The sequence below is a fragment of the Triturus cristatus genome, chromosome 8 (assembly GCF_964204655.1).
Source record: "Triturus cristatus chromosome 8, aTriCri1.1, whole genome shotgun sequence".
Lineage (NCBI taxonomy): Eukaryota > Metazoa > Chordata > Amphibia > Caudata > Salamandridae > Triturus > Triturus cristatus.
In genome coordinates this window covers 508,739,915-508,753,656 of record NC_140591.1, presented here as the reverse complement: position 1 = coordinate 508,753,656, position 13,742 = coordinate 508,739,915, and positions in this window count along the sequence as shown.

Here is a 13,742-nt window from a genome sequence, read left to right as displayed (position 1 = left end):
GTACTGTAACGTGCTGAGCATAGAACTTTTGGACTTTGAGCTTTGGCCTGCTTTATTTGGACAATTAACAGCTAAATGTGGTTATGCAGAGCCAAATGAATTAGAGAAAAATCCAGATAGCAAGAATAGGTAAATATAAATGTCCTGCGATCTGTATTAATTGACTAAATTTCTAAACTTTAATTAATCATAAATGTTGAAATTAATTGCAAACAATATTTAGATAAACAAATATTTAATTAACAAAAATTACGAGTTTGTGGTTTTTCGATGAAGAGAATAAAGGATTCTGAGTCTTGAATGTGTTTTAGCTGGTTCTAAATCACCATCAACCAATCCAACGAATTGGTACGTCGACAAAGTGGGTGGAGTGCCTTGATGTTTAGGATTAGGCATCTATAGGTGGTGAATGCTAATGTATATTTGTAAAATAACTTTTCTTCCCTATAGGTTATGGGCCCCACCAATGACTGCGTGTGTGAGTGAGCTAGTGTGACGTCAGGTCTACGACGCAGGGAGGATAGTTGTGTGTATATATATATCAAGATCGCGTAGGCGATCGAAACGCGTCTGAGGCGGACACTTGTCTGACAATGAAATAAAACGTCAGAATTGAAAAATTTGGAATCGTTTGCTGTCTTTACTTTTGGACGTCAGCATTGTGCGTGGTGAAGAGGTCCTTACCTGTTTGTAGCTCCCTTTGTCTTACTGGAGAGTTCAGGACTTTGTTTCCATATATATATATATATATATATATATATATATATATATATATATATATATATATATATATATATATATATATATATATATATATATATATATATATATATATTCACTGAAAAAAACATAAGTTTCAGGGATGTTATAGTTAGCTGGACATTTCCCTCGTACAAAACCCTAGAAATTCCCCTGTTATAGTTAGTTCAGATAACTATTACTTGCGCCCCCGCAATGCACTGCTGATGACGTCACATATTACATCACTCATGACATGGTCAGTGACATCACTGATGACATCTCAAATGACATCGCTGATGACATCACTGATGACGTCATCCAAACCGTTGATACCCCAACTCAAAATTTCAGACGTCCATTCTCAAAACCATAGATACTCCAATACCAATAACTACATACCCACTTATTAACTCTTAGGTCTACATACACCCCCACTCATTCACCTGTACAGTCACTCATACTGACAGTCACTCCGTACAAGACTATCATATGGATTTATACACCTACATAGACACTCACACACCACCAATCATCCATAGAGGTACTCTCACACCTAGTCAGTCATGCAAATAATTAATTACACTCTCATTTACTCAACTATGCAGTTATACACACTCAAGTTCACTTACTCATAAAAATAGTACCACATTCTTACGCTCTTATACAATCATTGATACAAGCACATACTCATCCATACAGCCACTCTCACAATCACACACTCTCACATATACCCACTTATATACTCTTACACGCATATATACTGTCTTGCACATATGTAGTTAGTCACAAATGTACCACTGAGATATACATTCAATCCCTAACACACCCATACATACACTCACTCAACAACACAGTTTATCACAGATGCACTCTTAAAACCATGCACCCATAGAATCACCCACTCACACATCTATGCACAGAGTTACACACAGCCTACGCACACAAACACTCAGGCACCCATACAGATACTCAGACAACCAATCAATAACCCATATAGACACTCATATAGCTATTCACAAAACCATGCAGCCACTTATACACCAACACACAGACACATACAGACATTCACACATTTTAGTCACTAGTCTGTAGTAAGATACATTTAATGGCTCACTTATAGAGTCAGTTACATACCTACAAAATCATCCATTCACACACTTGTACACCCACTCATTCTTCAACAGCCCTTTCCCTATATATAGTAAACATATTAAAACTTTACAGAAACACATACTCACTGTATGACGTCATCAGTGATGTCATTTAAAATGTCATCAGTGATGTCATCAGTGATGTCACTGACCATGTCATGAGTGATGTAATATGTGACGTCATCAGCAGTGCATTGCGTGGGCGCGAGTTATAGTTAGATGAACTAACTATAACAGGGGAATTTCTAGGGTTTTGTACGAGGGAAATGTCCAGCTAACTATAACATGTGTGAAACCTTTGGTTTTTTCATTGAATTTCTAAGGTTTTTTAAATGCTAATTCCTAACTATAACGTGTGTGAAACCCATGGTTTTTTCAGTGAATTTCAAAGGTTTTTTAAATGCTAATTCCTAACTATAACGTGTGTGAAACCCATGGTTTTTTCAGTGAATTTGCAAGGTTTTTTAAATGCTAATTTTTTTTTTTTTCTTCCTTTTTTTTTTACATATTTTTATTTTAATTTTCTATCCTTTTTTAAAGACTATGGTTAAATTTTTAAAATTCTACAATATGTTTTTATTTTACATTTTTTATAAAATAAACAGGTAAAATTTATTAGCAATAAATTTTTTCCTTTTTTTTTTATTTTTTTTTAGTGCGCGTACGGTAAGCTTACGGTAAGCGTACGGTTTACGCAATGTCCGTAATTTATCTACGCTGTTTGCGTATAGTTACGCAATTTGCGTAGCCGCGCGTACTCCGCGTGGGTCGCGTACGCGTGTACGCTACACGCGCACGTTACGCGGAAGTGTCGGGGAGTGACTGTTATGCGCATGCGCGCGAGCGCGTGTCTTTTTTACGCGCATGCGTACTTTTGCCGTAAGCGCACCGTAAGCGTACGGTGGGTCATGTGATCATGAAACACAACTTTTGATTGGTTGAAACTACTTTCAGTTCTAGAACTCTCCTACACCACACCCATTCCCCTCATTTCTGCTTGTGATCCCTTAGGAGAAGGAGCTGGGTTGTCTTTGTGATACGATGGCAGAACAGCAGAGCTCTTCTGAGAGTGAGGCTAGCAGCACTACCTTGAGGCAGAGAGCGAGGAAACAAAAGACCTCTTACGTATGGGAGTATTTTACTTTTCCAGAAGGCCAGCAAAAGGTAAATGCACCCTTAGTGACTTGCAAGCTGTGTAAGCGTGTACTTTCAAGAGGGAATCCTGACAGGAAGTATTCCTTTGGGAATCACACCATGATGAGACACCTTAAGGATGTACACAGAAGGACACATGCTCGACTTACTGAAGGTAACCCTTCAGTAAATCAACCAAGCACATCCACAGCAGCTCAGCCTGGACCATCATCTGCAGGGCCGAGTCCTTCTTCTGCAGGTCAGGTGAGCCCTTCATCTGTGGGGGGAGCATCTCCTTTTTCTGGTCCTCTGGAAATTAACCCTCGGTTTGCAAGGGTTGAAGTACGGTGCGCCACTTGTCACGATCTAATTACTTATAGGGAGACCAGTATTTCCCTAGTGAACTGTAAAATAGATCAGCACACTTGTCGTACCGTCTAATATTCCCAATCTTTCTTTCCTCTGTCCCTGCATGAACACAACGGCTCTTTTAAGAGCCAACCTTACCTTTCATCTATTTTTTATATATTTTTTTAAAAACTTTTATTTTTTTTATTTTTACCGTACGCGTACGGTACGCGTAATTATTATTTTTTTTTTAAAAAAACACTACAAATCAATTATCACATTACAAGGTCCTTGAGAGACTACAATTAAAAACTGAAAATGTGATTGTAGAGAAGTGGAAAAAAGGGACCATGACATTATTGACTTACCATACCCACTCAAAAAAAGATTTATTCATTTATTTATTTTTTTAATTGCTTTAAAAATGGTTCTAGTTTTCGAAAATTTTCTATCTCAATCTGAAAAAAAAGAAAAAAGTATTAATATTTAATAAAACATTTTATAATACAGTACACATATTTACATATTTTTCAAAAAATATTTTTGCCTTTTTTTTGCTGTTTTCAGAAAATATTGCATTTCACTATAAATTGTGAAAGCAATTGCATTCATCATTTAACAGCAGGCAAAAAAAAAATTAACAATCTCAAAGATTGTTTTAAAAAAGCCCACAATCTCTTTTTGCATAAACATAACTTTATAGAAATGCATAATATTCTTAAAAAATATCATCTAATATCAATACTTATTTCTTTAAAATACCGTCTGATATTTTTGTTTCAGAAGTATAATCACAATAATATATCTCAAATAACTCCACAATACATCTGGTTCCATTTCCTTTAGGCCAAATAGTAATTTTAAAATTCTTTTTTTGTTTAATTTCCAATGGTAATCCAATAAAAATCTAAAGTTTAAATTGTACAGATGTCACCGATTCTCTGTAACATTTTGGTTTCCGAAAGATTAATTAATAATTAAATAAGTTCACAATAGAATTGTTTACTTTTCCGCATGGCCAAATAGTAATTTTAAAAATCTTTTTTGAAAAAATTTCCAATGGCAATCCAATAACATTCCAAAATTTAAATTGTGCAGATGTTACCGATTTTTTCTAAATTTTTGGTTTTCCAAAGTTTCCTTAAAAAATGGAAAAATTCCACATTACAATTGGTTACCTTTCCATTAGGCCAAATGATAATTTGTTAAATCTTTTTATTTGTAAATTCCAAATGGTAATCCAATAAAATGGTAAAATTGTTTTGTCCAGATGTTGCCAAATCTCTCTAAAATTTAGGTTTCAGGAAGATTAGATAGGAATTTGCTAAATCAAAAGGCAAACGTTGCTTAAAAATCAATTGGGACTCATTACACAGTGTCCAGCCTTTTTCACATTTAAGATAAACTGTGTAATGACCAGAAGTTACAGTAGGTCCATCATGGAAAATTATTGCAACTGTTACAAAAGTTTTTCCTGAAATTGATAATTGCTGTCCTGTAAACTTCTTTATTAAAGTATCCAATTTTGAACCATCAGCTCTACATCGTTGCATCATTAAAATTACATACTGTCTGTATTCCTTTAAAATTAATGTTGAAAACATGTCAGATTTACACTCACCGCATTGGATGCTATGATTAGCATCTTTAACTAATTTAGCAAAAGTGACTGTTTTACTCTCTGGCAATGTTAAATAAATAAACCTTTCAGAATCAACATTAGAGCCACATATATTATAACAGTTTTCACAACTATGTTCCCATTTATAAGAGAGACCAAATAAATTTTCAATGGGAACCCCTTCTTCTTCCAGTACCTGAAGAAAATAAATCAAGAATTCCTGTGCGTCTTGCTGTACATTTTGAGAAAACTGTGTTCGTCCTGAACATACATGTAAAACTTTTCTAATTTCAGTAGCACTTTCTATTTGAGTTTTATCATTACTCAGCTTTTCAAAAAGGAGACTCAGCACAGAACAGAATCTTTTTCCCTGATTTACTATTATCTGCTCTTGCAAACTTTCCAGATAAAATGCAACATTCAGCACTACATTAGCGTAGCAGTTGACACCAGAGCTATTTTCAAAATAACATCCTACAACCTGTTCTTCATTTTCCTTATTCTTTTTGCTTGCAATTACATCACTCCTCTTTTTTTTCCTCCTCTCTACATCTTCATTACAGATATTCTCATTTCTCCTTTTACGAGAAACTACACGTTTCTCCAACACAGGATACTGACCTAAATGAGGAGCATAGCTTCTTCTTAATCTATTATACTCCTTTACACAATTTGTATCAGCACTAACTTTTGAATCATCAAAGTCTATCATGAATAAACCTGATAATGTTTTCACTCGTGACAAAGCAACATATGCCATACCTTCTTTGAACACAGTTGAACCAATGTTCACAAATGCACAATCTACAGTCAATCCTTGAGACTTGTGAATAGTTACAGCATATGCTAGCGAAAACGGAAACTGCTTCCTACGTACATATAAGTCTTTCACAAGCATGAAACGAACTGAACAACGACAAATGTCTTTAACTTCTTCTATCTGATCAAATTTTATTTTTAAACATTCAATTCCATCTTTTTTCTGATAATTAATAAAACCCACAACTCTTCCCATAGCTCCATTAACTAAACCTTTTTCAACATCCAAATTTCTCCTTAAAAATACTCTACAGTTCATGCAAACATATAGATTTTTTTCTAATCCAGCTGTTTTGGAAATGTTCTTCTCTAGTGAATCCAATTTATTTTTCAGTGTGCCTGTTAATGTGACAGTAATTCTTCCATCCTCAATTTTGTCCACTGCTTCCAATTTCCTGATATCTTCCTTTTCCAATTTCAAAAGCTCCTCATTGAATATTGAGCATTCACGTAGAGTTGGCATTCAGCAGATGACACTTTTGTTTTCTGCAATGTTCTTGTATATCTTCTCTGCAACTATTTCTTCCTTTGGAAATAAATTATGTAGCAGCCGACTCTGTAATGCTTTTTTGCCAGCTTCTGTGAGTAGTCCAATCCTGATATCTTTCAGAATACTTCCATATTCTTCATCGTTTGCTTGCCTCATATTAGTTGTAAGTTCCTTGTACTCAAAGAAGGACCAAATATTTGTATTACCGATGCTTCCCAATGACTTCTTCGTGTCTTCATGTGTCACAGTATTAAACACTGGTTGTCCTTTAACTGGAGTAAGTTGCAAAAGATCTCCAAAAACTATGACGTGTTTTCCTCCAAATAACACGTCATAGTCTGTCTTCAGAATTTGCTGCATTCTTAAATGCACAAAGGCAAGCATTAAGTTTGATACCATGCTCACCTCATCAATAATGAGAACTTGCATCTTCTTCAATACTCTTGAAACTTCCAAGCATGCTTCTCCAGTTAGCTTGTTGTATTGTATTTTGTTCTCATGCTCCACTGGTAACATTAGCAAACGATGTAAAGTGATTCCTTTTATGTTATATGCTGCTAACCCAGTTGGAGCAGTAACCACACAAGACAAAGTAGAATCCGTTTTTTGCTGTAGGTAGCTTCTGATGACTTTTATTAGGAAACTTTTTCCAGTTCCAGCTTGTCCGCTTACATACATCCTGATTGGATGAAATGATGTGCATGAGCACTCTTTTTTTTCATGTAGAAATCTGTGATCAATTTTGCTTCTGATCTCTTCATAAATTTGTTGCTGCTCTTCATTCAGTTGTCTTTCCAAATTTTGTAAGTCTATAAATTCTCCTTGAGCTTGATTCATAGCCGTTTCCACTTCATTCATGGCTATTGATGCTTCATTTTCAACGATTGGTTGTCCTAGGGGATCTTGACTGAGTGTTCCTGAACTTTGGCTGTCCTGAGAACTGTCTCTAGCTATTTCTGCTGCAATTGTAGTTTCCTGTTCAATTTCTTCATTTAACATTTGCAGATAAGTTGTGAATGTATTGCATTGTATGCTGTCTTTGCAAGCATTAAAAGAATCTTCATAGCTTTGAAATTCTCCCAGTAGTTCATCCTCTGTACGGCATGGTTTAAACAGCTGTAAAAGAGCCAAGTAGTAAAATTCCTTTTAGTCAGTAGTGTCGCAACTCAGCTTCTGGTGATTTATCAAACTTCCTTTTGTTTGCTTCACCAAACATCCTTCCTCACCAATGACTTTATATTTTCCATTGTTGATGTCTTCTGCGGCTTTCCGTGAATAAATGTAGTTCTGCAGCACTTCATAGAGACACATGTTCTCCAGATGATGACTTCTCTTGGGATAATATGTGTCCAACATGTTTGATTTCAAAATATCTGTACTTTCTGGGTCATTCTCGGCCAAATATTCAATTTCTCCAACAGATTTCAGTACCTGATTTCTCATTGCTGCAAGGCCTAAACTTGCCCAAATTATTCTTCTTGATTTCGAGTAGAGACTTGCAGAAGATAACCTATCTGAACATTCGTAGGATCCAATTTCTCGATGCGATAACATCTTCAAACTGAAACTGTACAGCTTCTTACTGACAGTTTTCTCGTGAGAAATCTCTTCCCACATTTCCTTCAATTCTGTTTTTTCTGATTTCGTAATGTAAGACGTTACATATCGAGCAACAGCAATGGAATTGTCAGCTACATACTGTATATCCATGTTAGCGTTCCACATGGATAAAATCACTGGGTTGTAGTCATTTATATTTTTTGATTCTTCTTTTCTTTTAAGGTTGTAGGTATTCTTAGGTGATTTTCTTGTGATAGTATGTCTCACAGATGACATAAAACTGTTAACTCTTCCATTTGAAAGAACAGGTCTAGGAAATCCAAATCGACATTTAGTGTAGTATTTATCTTTGCTCTTGTATTTCCGTCGACAGTATTTTCCACACCGATGACTTTGGAAACGTAAAACTTGCTCCTTTAACTTTTTCTCTTCTGTGCTTTTTGGTATAGCACATGTTGCATATTCTTCAATGTAAGATTACACTGCTTCATCAGTATCTGTTCCAAACTTTGGGGCATCCTTGATCCACAACAGCATATGAATATGAGGAGCACCTCTTGCCTGGTACTCTTTTCTCCAAAAGAAATCCACTACTTCTCCTAGAGGTGGATTTTTTTTATTGCAGATGAAGGACATCATAGCCTCAAATCTATGATTGAAATATCTGCAAACATTAACCGGATCCAATGAGCACAGTTCTCCTGCTGTCTTGTATTCGATGTTTTTAATGTTTGAATTTGCCTCTCGTAGAAAATCCAGTAAATCATCCCAAGCGTACTCCGCACAGCTTAGGGTAAGGAACCATGTTGGTGTTCCTAAATTCCGTAACATGCATTTTAATTCACCATGGCGTCGGTACCAATATTCATTTGTCCCACGCTGACAAGCCATCAGATTGATCAGTTGTGTTTCCAAATGATCATCTCGGTGCTGCACTTTCTCCATAAAATCCTTAGCAGACACATTTTGTAAATGTACTCCACTTTTTAAAATGTGATTTACTGCATAAGACAGTGCAGACAAGTCGCTTTCAAATAAAAGATGGAACAAATAAGGAATACTTTGTCGAAATCTGGGATCTTCAGCATATAGTCTTGTAGTCCGATACTCAGAAGCTGGAATCTGTTCCGGACGTTCATCGTATCGTCCTCCTTTTCCTTTAGGAAACAGCTGGGGAAAACATCGAGCTTCCAAGCTCTCCTCCCATACACTCACGGGAGTTCCTTTTGCTTTCTTCATCTGAAATAGATCAATATTGTCTCCCATAACTTCTTTTGAATGAAGAGGATGTATGCTAAAATGTTCATAAATTTCTTCTTCCTATGACTTGTCCACTTTTTCAATTTGTCCAGTTGGTGTTTCTGTGTCTTCTTGTAAATCTTCTTCTTCTTCTTCTTCTATATAAATTGATTCATACCATTTGTTATTCCTTTTCAAATACAAATTTGCTCTTTGTACTTTCCGTACATCTACCAGCTCCTGCCAAATCTTCTTATTCTTTGTAGGTACACCATTAACCAGAATAATTAATGGTTCAGTTTCCAAAGTATCCGCATCAATAGTTTCCATATTTTTTTTCAAATCCAAGGGCAAATACACCACTCTACCTTTTAAACCTCTCAGTAAATCTGAAGGAGGTAATTTACCAGTTTTGGGCTCCATACGTACTATGGTCTGGAACGGATGAACACATTGAATGAGTATAGACTCATATGTATTTAATTCAGAAAGTTCAGCAGGAATAGCATCCAATTCTAAATTATTATGTACAGCTCTGGTCGGCATTCTATTTTCCTCTAACTTGTTGTAACAGTATTTACAAATACGCTGAACTGCACCCAATTCAAAACAATTTTCAAGAAATATATATGTGGCAAAATCCTTCCACTTATAATTATCTTCATTTTCACTCTTTCTGTAGAGATCAACATACCTGGTTTGTTTTCTATAATGAGTTCTGCGGCAACAAATACAAGTAATATTTGGTCTTTCATTAGAGATTATTGCAAATTTTGTTATGTGATCATTAAATGTCTTACTTACAGAGGGTTCTACATTCTCTTCCACTTCTTCTTCATTTACTGTGTCCTTCTCTGCACTGTTTTGTTCAGGACCAAAGTAACAAAACTGAATTTCATCAACAACCTTCTCTACATCTGATACCGTTCCACGGAACAGAGCCCTATTCAATTCATCTAACTTTATTGCTGGACTTTTAGCAAAATACAACCGTCTCACAAACTTTCTCATTTCAGTATGATGAACAGCCAGCATCCTAAAATGATGGAAAACACTATTACACACTTTTCTAGATAGACAAGCCAGAGAATGACCCTGCAAACCAGTATTCTCTCTCACTCTGCATGGATCCAAACTTTGAAGCACCTTAATCTTCTGTTTTACACTTTTTTTACTATATTTTCTTAGAAACTCACGAAATTTATCAATAGATTCCTGATGCACAGTGCAAATACTACTACAATTCCAAGTGTACACTGGGGCTTTAGGACGTCTCCCCATAGCCTCATCCGCCATCACTTGTACCTCATCTCTTGGAACCATTATCTCCTTCTCCATTATGCAACCATTTTTCACTTCATAAGCACGACCTCTGGTGTCAACTGCATGCAGCAAACTATTACTTTGAAAATAACTCTCTTCATTAAAAAAAGGTTCACTACTTGAACTATGCATCCATTTTCCTAAAAACACTTTAGAAAAGTTTGTTCTGTTCACTACTCTTTTCCTTTTGCTATGTGATTTCAGTACATTAACCATTTTGTCTAATGTACGCATCCTAATCAAAATTTAAATGAATAGTTTCCTTTTTAATTCTAATGCCTTTGCTGCAATGGCTTCAATTTCTTTTTTTCTCTTATAAAACTTAGCCTTTTGCCTATATTTCTTCACATCCTTTATCAAATTGGACATAACTCTTCTCTGAAACATTTTTCTACGTATCTCTTTAAACGCTGTTTTTCTGTTTAAGTTTATCTTTTTAGTTGCAGAAGGTATATTTGCATTAACTAAATTCTCAATTTTTTCCTGTGCTTTTCGATTGAAATCATTCTTTCCAGTACAGACATTTTGTACATTTTTCCTTTTTTTGAATATGTTCTTTAGAAAATTTTTTGTCTGCTTACCAGAAGATTTTTTCTTCTTCCCAACATGAGCATCTTCAACTAACTTAGGTCCTCCAGTTGTCTTCAAATATAGGTTTTTTTTGTGGTCTTTTTTTACTCTGGATTTTGTAGGCATCTTAAATTTTGTTCACTGCTCTTCAGCAATACCTGAAAAAAACTAAAAAAAAATTCCTTTATTTTAATTAAATATATTACTACATTTGTTTTCACATTAGTCACAAAACGAAATTTCTTTGCCAATTTGAAAGCACACTTACTACCCTTTTTTTTGGCAAGTGATAATCACTTTTACAGACTGACACATTATGAATCCACTTTTCAGATTTTTTAAAAAGCACATGTCCAAACTGCTTTTTCAGACCAGCACCATTTGTAACCTGGGTGACTGCCTACACTCCAGCAAGGGCAACCAGCCTTAGTGATGCTGAATGTATTTGCATTACTGACTGAAACCTCAAACCCCACTCGCTTGTGAATACTGTGCATGATTCCACATGGTAAGCAGCTGGGTGTGTGCTAAGAGTCTGCTTCTGCACCAAAAAACTGGCTCCCCCTTTCCTTCTAATGCAACTGTGAAATCACCAGAGCAATACGCAATAAATCTCTGCCTGTAATTCCTATTTGCACACAGAGTCATGTTTTCACATTAGTCACAAAACGAAATTTCTTTGCCAATTTGAAAGCACACTTACTGCTCTTTTTTTTGGCAAGTGATAAACACTTTTACAGACTGACACATTATGAATCCACTTTTCAGATTTTTTAAAAAGCACATGTCCAAACTGCTTTTTCAGACCAGCACCATTTGTAAACTGGGTGACTGCCTACACTCCAGCAAGGGCAAACAGCCTTAGTGATGCTGAATGTATTTGCATTACTGACTGAAACCTCAAACCCCACTCGCTTGTGAATACTGTCCATGATTCCACATGGTAAGCAGCTGGGTGTGTGCTAAGAGTCTGCTTCTGCACCAAAAAATGGCTCCCCCTTTCCATCTAATGCAACTGTGAAATCACCAGAGCAATACGCAATAAATCTCTGCCTGTAATTCCTATTTGCACACAGAGTCATGTTTTCACATTAGGCCCTTAAACGAAATTTCTTTGCCAATTTAAAAGCACACTTACTGCTCTTTTTTTTGGCAAGTGATAAACACTTTTACAGACTGACACATTATGAATCCACTTTTCTGATTTTTTAAAAAGCACATGTCCAAACTGCTTTTTCAGACCAGCACCATTTGTAACCTGGGTGACTGCCTACACTCCAGCAAGGGCAAACAGCCTTAGTGATGCTGAATGTATTTGCATTACTGACTGAAACCTCAAACCCCACTCGCTTGTGAATACTGTCCATGATTCCACATGGTAAGCAGCTGGGTGTGTGCTAAGAGTCTGCTTCTGCACCAAAAAATGGCTCCCCCTTTCCATCTAATGCAACTGTGAAATCACCAGAGCAATACGCAATAAATCTCTGTCTGTAATTCCTATTTGCACACAGAGTCATGTTTTCACATTAGGCCCTTAAACGAAATTTCTTTGCCAATTTGAAAGCACACTTACTGCTCTTTTTTTTGGCAAGTGATAAACACTTTTACAGACTGACACATTATGAATCCACTTTTCAGATTTTTTAAAAAGCACATGTCCAAACTGCTTTTTCAGACCAGCACCATTTGTAACCTGGGTGACTGCCTACACTCCAGCAAGGGCAACCAGCCTTAGTGATGCTGAATGTATTTGCATTACTGACTGAAACCTCAAACCCCACTCGCTTGTGAATACTGTGCATGATTCCACATGGTAAGCAGCTGGCTGTGTGTTAAGAGTCTGCTTCTGCACCAAAAAATGGCTCCCCCTTTCCATCTAATGCAACTGTGAAATCACCAGAGCAATACGCAATAAATCTCTGCCTGTAATTCCTATTTGCACACAGAGTCATGTTTTCACATTAGTCACAAAACGAAATTTCTTTGCCAATTTGAAAGCACACTTACTGCTCTTTTTTTTGGAAAGTGATAATCACTTTTACAGACTGACACATTATGAATCCACTTTTCAGATTTTTTAAAAAGCACATGTCCAAACTGCTTTTTCAGACCAGCACCATTTGTAACCTGGGTGACTGCCTACACTCCAGCAAGGGCAACCAGCCTTAGTGATGCTGAATGTATTTGCATTACTGACTGAAACCTCAAACCCCACTCGCTTGTGAATACTGTGCATGATTCCACATGGTAAGCAGCTGGCTGTGTGCTAAGAGTCTGCTTCTGCACCAAAAAATGGCTCCCCCTTTCCATCTAATGCAACTGTGAAATCACCAGAGCAATACGCAATAAATCTCTGCCTGTAATTCCTATTTGCACACAGAGTCATGTTTTCACATTAGGCCCTTAAACGAAATTTCTTTGTCAATTTGAAAGCACACTTACTGCTCTTTTTTTTGGCAAGTGATAAACACTTTTACAGACTGACACATTATGAATCCACTTTTCAGATTTTTTAAAAAGCACATGTCCAAACTGCTTTTTCAGACCAGCACCATTTGTAACCTGGTGACTGCCTACACTCCAGCAAGGGCAAACAGCCTTAGTGATGCTGAATGTGTTTGCATTACTGACTGAAACCTCAAACCCCACTCGCTTGTGAATACTGTGCATGATTCCACATGGTAAGCAGCTGGGTGTGTGCTAAGAGTCTGCTTCTGCACCAAAAAATGGCTCCCCCTTTCCATCT